This window comes from Salvelinus sp. IW2-2015, linkage group LG19 (assembly GCF_002910315.2).
Source record: "Salvelinus sp. IW2-2015 linkage group LG19, ASM291031v2, whole genome shotgun sequence".
Lineage (NCBI taxonomy): Eukaryota > Metazoa > Chordata > Actinopteri > Salmoniformes > Salmonidae > Salvelinus > Salvelinus sp. IW2-2015.
In genome coordinates this window covers 36,289,967-36,302,550 of record NC_036859.1, presented here as the reverse complement: position 1 = coordinate 36,302,550, position 12,584 = coordinate 36,289,967, and positions in this window count along the sequence as shown.

The window sequence follows — 12,584 nt, the reverse complement described above, 5'->3', positions numbered from 1 at the left end:
CAGTATCTGGTGTAACCACCAGTACTTAATTTGAGCCGGATCCTGTTCTGGCTCCATTTTGGACTGTTTTGTTCTGGAACCTATTTGGTCGGATTCGGTACTTCTCCTGGCATGAAAAATAATTGTCACTTTTTGCAATCAAAGTTAATTCAAGTTGCCTCTGCCTTAATTGTCCTGCCACAGAGGATACATAGTTTATTAAACATAACCTAGCTGTGGAGTGTAGTCCAATAAATAGGCATAGCCTACAGTCGGGAACGAGCTGCAAATCTCTGTCAACATACAGCATGCAGACAAAACTGGCCTTTCGCAATATTTCAAATAGTCTACAACCGCGGGAAAAAACAGGTTGCAAATTGCTCCTGCTGAAAAGAGAAGACTATAATCTGTCAACTGAGCGCTACCAAAATATTTGATAATCTTCCAAATATTGTCTAAAAAGTTAAACAAGAGAGAGAGAGGCTTTTGGCACGAGCCCATATGACATCACCAGCTAGTGAGCTGCGCATCATTGGGTGAGTCAGTGAAACTGGAAAGCATTTTAAGAACTATAATTTCCTTCTCATATTGTAGCATACAATATGTCTCCACACACCTAGGCCTGAGCTACTGATAGATTCAAGACAAGGTCGTTTTCACTGATCTCAGTGTCAAAGTAGCCTGTCATTTCGTCCCTTGTGCGGTATTATAGTGCTTTCAAGACAACTGGGAACTCTGGGAAAAAAAGAGGTTGTATCATGACGTCAGTGATCTTCAGGTCAGAAAGTCTGAGCGCTAGAAAGAGGCCAGAGTTCCCCATTTGGAATTCTGAGTTGGATGACCGTTCAAAACGAATTTTCCCAGTCAGTGCTCGTTTTTTTCCCCCGAATTCCCTGTTGTCTTGAACGCACTGAAGTCGGAAGTCTGAGATTTCCCAGCTCCGAGTTCCCTGTTGTTTTGGAAACACTGAAGTCGGAAGTCTGAGCCCAGCTCCGAGTTCCCTGTTGTTTTGGACACACTGAAGTTGGAAGTCTGAGATTTCCCAGCTCCGAGTTCCCTGTTGTTTTGGACACAGCATTAAAAAAGATTATGCCAAAGTCTCCATTCATGTAAAATTACGTAGAATTGTATAATATCCGTTTATAAAAGGACATTAATTTCCCGGACCCTAGGCCACAAAGTTTTCCCATGTGTGCAACTTCCAGAGGTGTGGACTAGAGTCACATGACTTGGACTCGAGTCACAAATATGATGACTTGCAACTCGACTTTGACTTTAACACCAATGACTCGTGACTTAACTTGGACTTGAGCCTTATGACTCGACCTGACTTGATACCCTCCCCAAGCCCAAATATAAAAAATTATGCTATTAAAAAAGTGTGCAGGACATCAACTCTTCATTTAACGGATTACATTTTGAATCGGACAGCAGCCAATCAAATTGTGCCAGCTGAGAGAAAGTTACGCGTGGCAGTGCAGAGGAACGTCGGCGAGTGAATTCAGATGGAGCCCTTGGAAAGATGATACCCAAAATTATTATTTTCGGATATAAAGACTACGCTGTATCAACAAATAACATGCGGGAAGAAAATGACCGACAACTTGCTGCAACAACTTCCAACTTTGTTCGACATTTGAAGCTGCACAAAGAACGGTAAGTCGTGGCTATTATAGCCGACAGCTATATCATTCATAACTTTGCCCAGTGTATCATGTAGTCTAACGTAACGTTAAATCAATGAGCCTCCACACAGTCAGTCAGTCAGTGTGGGAACGTGATCATTGCACCCAAGATTGAGCTACAACTGGCTAGGCAGTTGGTAGCCTAAATCCTGCCTGATGTTACTGCTGTTCCTAAAGCCATTGGCATATGTTAGCCTACTGTAACCACACACACGGTGTGTGTGTTAAGGTTGGGCGATTGTGTACAAGCCTACATCGCCCGATTGCGCCCCATAGCGATCCTCGATAGTCGATCGCTATTGGGGGGGTGTGTCTTTCTCATGGCTACCCATGTATTTCCATGGAAATATAAAGTTTATTTGGAAAGTAATAAATATATTTTTAAAAGCATTCATGATTTGCGTAAATGTAATATACTAACTATTACTCTTGTTAAAAATATTAAATGGTATTACATTTGGTGAAGAGCACATTATGACTTGTTTAGGACTTGAAACTCAACGTTTAGGACTTGAGACTTGACTTGAGACTTGTTGGTCTTGACTTGAGACTTGACTCTGACTTGCCTGTCTTGATTTGGGACTTGACTTGGGACTTGAGTGCTAAGACTTGAGACTTACTTGTGACTTGTAAAACAATGACTTGGTCCCACCTCTGGCAACTTTTGTAAGTGCCTCTACTCTACTGCTCTTCCACCACGCAAATGTGATGATATGCATGCAACGCTGTATTATAAAGGAGATTTTTGTTCTCATGCGTTCCGTTACCTCAGACCACCATTTGCCTCATGCAGCGCGACACATCTCCTTCGCATAGAGTTGGTCATGCTGTTGATTGTGGCCTGTGGAATGTTGTCCCACTGTCACGTTCCTGACCTGTTTTCTGTTAGTTTTGTATGTGTTAGTTGGTCAGGACGTGAGTTTGGGTGGGCAGTCTATGTTTTCTGTTTCTATGTTGGTGAATGGGTACCTAATATGGTTCTCAATTAGAGGCAGGTGGTTTTCATCTCCTCTGATTGAGAATCATATTAAGGTAGGTAGTTTCACAGTGTTTGTTTGTGGGTGGTTGTCTCCTGTGTCAGTGTCTGTATGTTACGCCACACGGGACTGTTTTCGGTTTTGTTTGTTCGTTCGTTTTATGTAGTCAGTTTTCCTGTTATTGCGTTCTTCGTGTTTCATGTAAGTTCGTCGTCCAGGTCTGTCTACATCGTTTATTTGTTTTGTTAATTATTCAAGTATAGTTCGTTTTTTCGTCTTGTTTAAATAAATGATGTCATCACACAACACTGCATTTTGGTTTAATCCCTGCTCCTCCTCTTCGGATGAAGAGGAGGAGGAAAGCCGTTACACCCACTCCTCTTCAGTGGCTGTGCGAAGTTGCTTTATATTGGTGGGAACTGGAACACGCTGTCGTACACATCGATCCAGAACATCCCAAACATGCTCAATGGGTGAAATGTCAAGTGAGTATGCAGATCATGGAAGAACTGGGACATTTTCAGCTTCCAGGAATTGTGTACAGATCCTCGCAACATGATCATGTGGAAACACGAGGTGATGGCAGCGGATGAATGGCACGACAATGGGCCTCAAGATCTCTAAACTGTATCTCTGTGCATTCAAATTGCCATCGATAAAATGCGATTTTGTTCAATGTCCGTAGATTATGCCTGCCCATACCATAACCCCACCATGGGGCACTCTGTTCACAACGTTGACATTAGTAAACCGCTTGCCCACCTGACACCATACAGTAAATGTGGTCTGCAGTTGTGGGGCCGGTTGGACGTACCGCCAAATTCTCTAAAACGACATGCGAGGTTGCTTATGGTAGAGAAATGAACATTCAATTCTCTGGCAACAGCTCTGGTGGACATTCCTGTAGTCAGCATGCCAATTGCACTCTCCCTCAAAACATGATACATCTGTGTCATTGTGTTGTGTGACAAAACTGCACATTTTAGAGTGGCCTTTTATTGTCCCCAGCACAAGGTGCACATGTGTAATGATCATACTGTTTAATCAGCTTCTTGATATGCCACACCTGTCATGTGGATGGGTTATCTTGGCAAATAAGAAATGCTCACTAACAGGGATGTAAATAAATTTGTGCACAATATTTGAGAGAAATTAACAATTTGTGCGTATGGAACATTTCTGGGATCTTTTATTTCAGCTCATGAAACATGGGACCAACACTTTACATGTTGCGATTATATTTTTGTTCAGTGAATAAAGGAACTGGCAGTACATCTGTATAGAGACAACTATATGAAGATGGTGCCATAGAACATGGCTGACGTTTTACATTCTCCCAACCAATTGTGCCATTCTTTTCTTTTTGCATTTTGTGTAACTTATTTTTTTACTTATTGTGTACACAATGTTGCTGCTACCATCTCTTATGACCAAAAATAACTTCTGGACATCAGAAAAGTGATACTCACCGCGGACTAGAAGAAACTTTTTCCTTTAACAAGTCCGACGAGAAGGATATCCTGCTTTCACTGGAACAGGCCCAGATCCACGCCTTTTGCGTGAAGAAAAGACGCCCCCGGAAAAGAGGCTGCAGATCGAGCACCCTTCTGAGAATCGAGCGCCTAAACTCCCATTGCCTTCCATTCTTCTTGCTAACGTGCAATCATTGGAAAATAAAATTAATGACCTACGATTAAGATTATCCTACCAACGGGACATTAAAAACTGTAACATCTTATGTTTCACCGAGACGTGGCTGAACGAAGATATGAACAATATAGAGCTAGTGGGATTTTTCATGCACCGGCAGAACAGAGACGCTACCTCTGGTAAGACGAGGGGTGGGTGTGTGTGTCTTTTTGTCAATAAAAGCTGGTGTGCAATGTCTAATATTAAAGAAGTCTCGAGGTATTGCTCGCCTGAGGTAGAGTACCTTATGATAAGCTGTAGACCACACTATCTATCAAGAAAGTTCTCATTTGTATTATTCGTAGCCGTCTATTTACCACCACAAAGCGAAGCTGGCACTAAGACCGCTCTCAACCAACTCTATAAGGCCATAAGCAAAGAAGAAAATTCTCACCCAGAAGCGACGCTCCTAATGGCCGGGGACTTTAATGCAGGCAAACTTAAATCAGTTTCACCAAATTTTTACCAGCATTTCACAACCAGGGGAAAACAAATCCTAGACCACCTTTACTCCACACACAGAGATGCATAAAAAGCTCTCCCCCGCCCTCCATTTGGCAAATCTGACCATAATTCTATCCTCCTGATTCCTTCTTACAAGCAAACACTAAAGCAGGACGTACCACTGACTCGCTCAATATGGAAGTGGTCAGATGGGATTCATCTGAGGAATACACCATCTCAGTCATCGGCTTCATCAATAAGTGCATCGATGACGTCGTCCCCACAATGACTGTACGTACATATCCCAACCAGAAGTCGTGGATTACTGGCAACATCCGCATCGAGCTAGGCTAGAGCTGCCGCTTTCAAAGAGCGGGAGAGCAATCTGGACGCTCATAAGAAATCTCGCTATGCCCTCAGACGAACCATCAAACAAGCAAAGCGGCGTCAATACAGGATTAAGATTGCATCCTACTACACCGGCTCTGACGCTCGTCGGATGTGGCAGGGCTTGAAAACTATTACGGACTACAAAGGGGAACCCAGACGCGAGCTGCCCAGTGACGCGAGCCTACCAGATGAGCTAAACGCCGTTTATGCTTGCTTCGAGGCAAGCAACACTGAAGCATGCACGAGAGCACCAGCTGTTCTGGATGACTGTGTGATAACGCTCTCGGTAGCCAATGTGAACAAAACCTTTAACATTCAACATTCACAAAGCCGCTGGGCCAGACGGATTACCAGGATGTGTACTCAAAGCATGCGCAGACCAACTGTCAAGTGTCTTCAGTGACATTTTCAACCTCTCCCTGACCGAGTCTGTAATACCTACATGTTTCAAGCAGACCACCATAGTCCCTGTGCCCAAGGAAGCGTCTGTAACCTGCCTAAATGATTACCGCCCGTGACACTTACATCGGTAGCCATTAAGTGCTTTGAAAGGCTGGTCATGGCTCACATCAGCAGCATCCTCCTAGACCCACTCCAATTCACATACCGCCCCAACAGATCTACAGATGACGCAATCTCAATCACACTCCACACTGCCCTTTCTCACCTGGACAAAAGGAACACCTATGTGAGAATGCTGTTCATTGACTACAGCTCAGCTTCAACACCATAGTGCCCACGAAGCTCATCACTAAGTAAGGACTCTGGGACTAAACACCTCCCTCTGCAACTGGATCCTAGACTTCCTGACGGGCTGCCCCCAGGTGGTAAGAGTAGGCAACAACACATCTGCCACGCTGATCCTTAACACACGGGCCCCTCAAGGGTGTGTACTTACCCCTCTCCTGTATTCCCTGTTCACCCACGATTGAGTGGCCAAACACGACTCCAACACGATCATTAAGTTTGCTGACGACATAACAGTGGTAGGCCTGATCCCCGACAACAATGAGTCGGCCTATAGGGAGGAGGTCAGAGAACTGGCAGTGTGGAGCCAGGACAACAACCTCTCCCTCAGTGTGAGCAAGACTAAGGAGCTGATCGTGGACTACAGGAAAAGGCAGACCGAACAGGCCCCCATTGACATCAACTGGGCTGTAGTGGAGCGGGTCGAGAGTTTCAAGTTCCTTGGTGTCCACATCACAAACGAACTATCATGGTCCAAACATACCAAGACAGTCATGAAACTTTTTTCCCCCTCATGAGACTGAAAAGATTTGGCATGGGTCCCCAGATCCTCAAAAGGTTCTACAGCTGCACCATCGAATGCATCCTGACCTGGTATGGCAACTGACCGTAAGGCGCTACAGAGGGTAGTGCGAATGGCCCAGTACATCACTGGAGCCAAGCTTCCTGCCATCCAGGACCTATATAATAGGCGGTGTCAGAGAAAAGCCCATAAAATTGTCAGAGACTCCAGTCTCCCAAGTTATAGACTGTTTTCTCTGCTACCGCACGGCAAGCGGTACCCTGAGCACCAAGTATAGGACCAAAAGGCTCCTCAACAGCTTCTAAGACTGCTGAACAATTCATAAAATCGCCACCGGACAATTTACATTGACTGACCCCCCCCTCCCTTTTGTACACTGCTGCTACTCGCTGTTTGTTTGTTACCTATGCATGGTCACTTCGCCCCCACCTACATGTATAGATTACCTCAACTAGCCTATACCCCTGCACACTGACTCGATAACGGTGTCCCCTGTATTTAGCCTCGTTATTCTTATTCTTATTATGTTACTTTTATTATTACTTTTTATTTTAGTCTACTTGTTAAAAATGTTCTTCTTCTTGAACTGCACTGTTGGTTAAGGGCTTGTAAATAAGCATTTCACCGTAAAGTCTATACTTGTTGTAGACTTGCATGTGACAAATAAAGTTTGATTTGATTTGAACATATTAAGGAACTGGCAGTATATCTGTGTCTCTTTGTTTTCTTCATACCCGCACTGCACTCACCTCTGAGCTGTCTTTGCTAAGCCTAGCATCCTTTCTCACTGCACTGGGACCAGAAGACCAGAGGACAACACTGCCTGTGCTGGGCCCAGCAACATCGTAGGGTAACATTTTACAAATAATTTGCTCACCATTTATTAATCATTACTCCCACATTTGTAAATGTTAGTGAGCTAGTTATTCACACATGTATATGTACAGTTGACGTCAGAAGTTTACATACACCTTAGCCAAATACATTTAAACTCAGTTTTTCACAATTCCTGACATTTAATCCCAGTAAAAATTCCCTGTCTTAGGTCAGTTAGGATCACCAATTTATTTTAAGAATGTGAAATGTCAGAATAATAGTAGAGAGAAGGATTTATATCAGCTTTTATTTATTTCATCACATTCCCAGTGGGTCAGAAGTTTACATACACTCAATTAGTATTTGGTAGCATTGCCTTTAAATGGTTTAACTTCGGTCAAACGTTTCGGGTAGCCTTCCACAAGCTTCCCAAAATAAGTTGGGTGAATTTGTGCCATTCCTCCTGACAAAGCTGGTGTAACTGAGTCAGGTTTGTAGGCCTCCTTAATCGCACATGCTTTTCAGTTCTGCCCACAAATTTTCTATAGGAATGAGGGCTTTGTGATGGCCACTCCAATACCTTGACTTTGTTGTCCTTAAGCCATTTTGCCACAACTTTGGAAGTATGCTTGGGGTCATTGTCCATTTGGAGGACCCATTTGTGACCAAATCAAGTTTCAAATCAAGTTTATTTATATAGCCCTTCGTACATCAGCTAATATCTCGAAGTGCTGTACAGAAACCCAGCCTAAAACCCCAAACAGCAAGCAATGCAGGTGTAGAAGCACGGCGGCTAGGAAAAACTCCCTAGAAAGGCCAAAACCTAGGAAGAAACCTAGAGAGGAACCAGGCTATGAGGGGTGGCCAGTCCTCTTCTGGCGATATTATGAGTACAGCGACTGCAATTAGAAGGCATCATGTTAATGTTACTACTTAGCTTCGGCTGTTGAAGGTGCTGACGAACCATGTCCAGATAAAGCGTCCGGAGTGAAAAAGTTGAATGAGGGAAAAAGTTGTGAGGGAAAAACAAAAAATATAAACGGTAATTTAAAAAGTAAAAAGTAAAAACCGTAAAGTTGTCAGCTAGCAAAGTAAGGTTGGCAACAAAACGCACAGCAACACATCTGCAAGTTCAAGAGGAAGTAAGCTTTAACAAAGCTTTAACTACCTGACTGATGTTTGAGATGTTACCTCAGTATATCGACATCATTTTCCTTCCTCATGATGCCATCTATTTTGTGAAGTGCACTAGTCCCTCCTACAGAAAAGCACCCCCACAACAGGATGCTGCCACCCCCGTGCTTCACAGTTGGGATGGTGTTCTTCGGCTTGCAAGCCTCCCTCTTTTTCCTCCAAACATAATGATGGTCATTATGGCCAAACAGTTATATATTTGTTTCATCGGACCAGAGGACATTTCTCCGAAAAGTACGATCTTTGTCTCCATGTGCAGTTGCAAAACATAGTCTGGCTTTTTTATGGCGGTTTTGGAGCAGTGGCTTCTTCCTTGCTGTGCGGCCTTTCAGGTTATGTCGATATAGGACTCGTTTTACTGTGGATAAATATACTTTTGTACCTGTTTCCTCCAGCATCTTCACAAGGTCCTTTGCTGTTGTTCTGGGATTGATTCGCACTTTTCACATCTCTAGGAGACAGAACGCGTCTCCTTCCTGAGCGGTATGACGGCTGCGTGGTCCCATGGTGTTTATACTTGCATACTGTTGTTTGTATAGATGAACATGGTACCTTCAGGCGTTTGGAAATTGCTCCCAAGGATGAGCCAGACTTGTGGAGGTCTACATTTTTCTTTTCTGAGGTCTTGGCTGATTTCTTTTGATTTTCCCATGATGTCAAGCAAAGAGGCACTGAGTTTGAAGGTAGGCCTTGAAATACGTCAACAGGTACACCTCCAATTGACTCAAATTATGTCAATTAGCCTATAAGAAGATTCTAAAGCCATGACATAATTTTCTGGAATTTTCCAAGCGGTTTACAGGCACAGTCAACTTAGTGTATGTAAACTTCTGATCCACTGGAATTGTGATACAGTGAAATAATCTGTCTGTAAACAATTGTTGGAAAAATGACTTGTGTCATGCACAAAGTAGATGACCTAACCGACTTGCCAAAACTATAGTTTGTTAACAAGAAATTTTTGGAGTGGTTGAAAAACGAATTTTTATGACTTCAACCAAAGTAAATGTAAACTTCCGATTTCAACTGTATTTCTTTAAACATCCTGTGTTGTGTGCTTATTCTTTTACCAGGAACAGATGGAATGTCAACCAATGGCATGGCCATCTTTTTGTGACAAATTGCACTGGTCACGCATACATTTGTAAAGTATAAATAGCACTCACTTTTAGATTAGGGAATACAAAAATACTTTACTAATGATTAGTAAATGGTTTATTAATGTGGAAGTTATAATTAATAAATGGTGAACACAATTTATAAATGCCTTACAAATGGTTTATAAACTCAATAGAGAAGGAGAGAGAGACCACCAGTCCCTTAATGTTTTGGCTGTATAATACAGCCATTGGCTACATGAAGGAACTGCCAGTCTCCTTCTTTCCCTCTCTTCTATTGTTTGTCATAGAATCCTCATACTACTTTATGTGGATGTGGACAGATTTCCAGCGTTGTGGTTTGTTTTACAGTGTATGGATATCTTTCTGCCAAGAAATGACAGGCCTTTCAGCAAGTTAAATAGTTGGGAAAATAGGCAGGACTTACAAGCCTCCAGTGGCGGTGGTTATGTAATGTAATTTGACACCAGACTCACTTCCGCTCTTTGGCTCAAGAGACGGAGATTCAGGAGCTAATAAGCAATTAAAATACACAGACCTTTTAACAGAGGATTATTTAGCAATTGTTATGTATTCATTACGTTTTTTTCATAGTAATACATGATGTATTTAATAAAAAGCAGTAGTACTGTATTTAATGTTTTATAGATGGCTAATGAAATCTGTGTTATAAAAGCCAATATAACGACTTTTTAGGCTATTGCAAGTTCGTGCCTGTCAAATGTGTTCCCCCCGAATTTCCCCTTCCCTCATTAGGCCTAAGTGTTAATTAGCCTAATAGTTCATACAATATACAGCCAAAATATTAACTGGCAGCTGTAGGCTAAATCTGTGTCACTATCTAGGTTTCCATCCAATTGGCAACAGATGTTCATCCGAATATTCTAAAATCCACATTAAAACAATATGCAGTTTCCATCACATTGACTTGTTGAGGATAGAATGCTGTGTGTGATGACGTAGGGCACATAAAAATACATTTTGCAGTTAAATTCCCATGTACAATTTTTTTTWAAATACAGTTAAATGACTGTTCATTGCATTTTCAACTCTACTGATGGGTTTCTCACAAACAAAATGTGTTATAGTGAGTGTGTCCACTCTGGTATTGGTACGTGTGCTGTAGCCAACAGCTTGAAGATACAGTGTGGGTATAGCCTACATGATGAGACGATTATGGACAAAAGAGCAAGAATATTTTTTATTTGTCAAAACAGACAAGCATCGATGATCATGATTCATGTCACCAGAATAAGAATAATCCTCAATATTTATTTATGAAAGGAGCATCAAGCTCATCATCGTGTACTTTCACCACCTTGTGAAGTTCATCATAATTTATTTAATCTGTAGCCTAATAAACTGCATGCTTTCCCATCGAGTCGTAGAGGGAGGACCACACAACATCACGTGACTCCAAGTTTACTTCGATATGATGGTTAGTTATTATATCAATATTTGCTCATAAAAGCATTTCCCCAACATTTCTCGCATAATACATTTTACCGACACAAAAATATCCCACTTTGTTTAGCACATTTTGTTTTGTCGACATGTGTAAAGTTTATCGACAAATGTTCTGTTTCCAGGCCTGTCATTTTTTTTTTAAATCCACTCGCATAAAAGGTTTGGATGGAAACCTGATTAGTGTGTGTGTCTTTCTCAGTTTTCTCTCTACCTCGACTGCACTGTCTTCTGGAGCAGCAGCTCCAGCACAGACAGTCACAGCACTCGGACCAGCAGAACCAGAACCAGAAATGAACACCAGCTGTTCATTTCACACATTTAACAGCGTCGGCCTCAAGAGCCTTTTTTTTGGGTCTCTCTAACTTTTTCGGCACCACCTTTCCGTTTTCAACCAGCCCACCCCCAAAAAAAGATGATCCGGCCCATCTAGCGTTTGCCAGAATTGCCAGATGGCCAATCTGCCCATTTCTCCAATTTTGTTGCCCACTGTGAGTTAGTTTGTAAGGTCTAAAACACAAAACACTAAGTTATGTATGACTGTCTAGTATTTCATTAATTGTGAAATAAAGTAAATCAATCAAAAGGTACTGTTAGTTACTGTAAATTATGAAAGCACAAGTTAACGTTTGATTTACAATGCCTCTGCTATTTTTGCTTCTGAATACAAGCTAATGAAAAATTCGAAATAAAAACAGAAGAATAAATTCCACGCTAAAATGTATTTGAGACTTCGACAGGGGACGGTATATGTTTCAGACTACAGACCTTTTCCCCCACAAAATTATGTACTATCAAATTTACTCAAGGGGTGAATGGCAGCTTTGAGGGGCGAATGATGGCTTTGATCTCCTCTCTAACATTAAATGCGCAGCGACAGACTTTTTAAAACACAAATCCTAAGGAATCGTAAAAAGGAGAGATGAAAACCTAAGTCTGTCGTCTTTTATGTATACTTTACAGCCTCTCTGTTTCCCTCATCCTCCTTCTGCCATGTGGCTTTGGTTAAAGCATGAGCCTCCAGTTGAAATTCAACCGTGGTTGAATGTTTCCTCTGCTTGCTTTCTTTCATTAAAAATATCACAGGCTTTAATAATGGAACTCCCACAAGCACACAATTTACTCTGATGACTGTGGAGTAAAGAGGACTGTGTACAGGAATACTCCTCTATATATATATATATATATGGCCTTTTTCAGACTAATTAGGAATTGCTGTCAGGACCACACGTGTGTTTTGACGTCTACTCTGTAAACCGATGAACTGACAAACCCTTTAGGCTACATCTTTTCATGTTATTAGATGGCCTATGATGCGTTCAGTATCATTCCTTGTAACATTAACACCAGCGTATGCTGCATTTTTAAACTGCGAATAGAGTCCGTATCAACTTTATGACATAGTTATAAAACATGTATCTGTAATATTTGTGTTGTGGAGAAATGACCAGGCAGGAGACGGAGTACAGTTAGTTTTCGTTTAGTCAAAACCTCTCCTGCTCTACAGTTTCCCGGGCACACTCGTGCGCATGTGCATTTCCTATTAGGTGTAGTAACG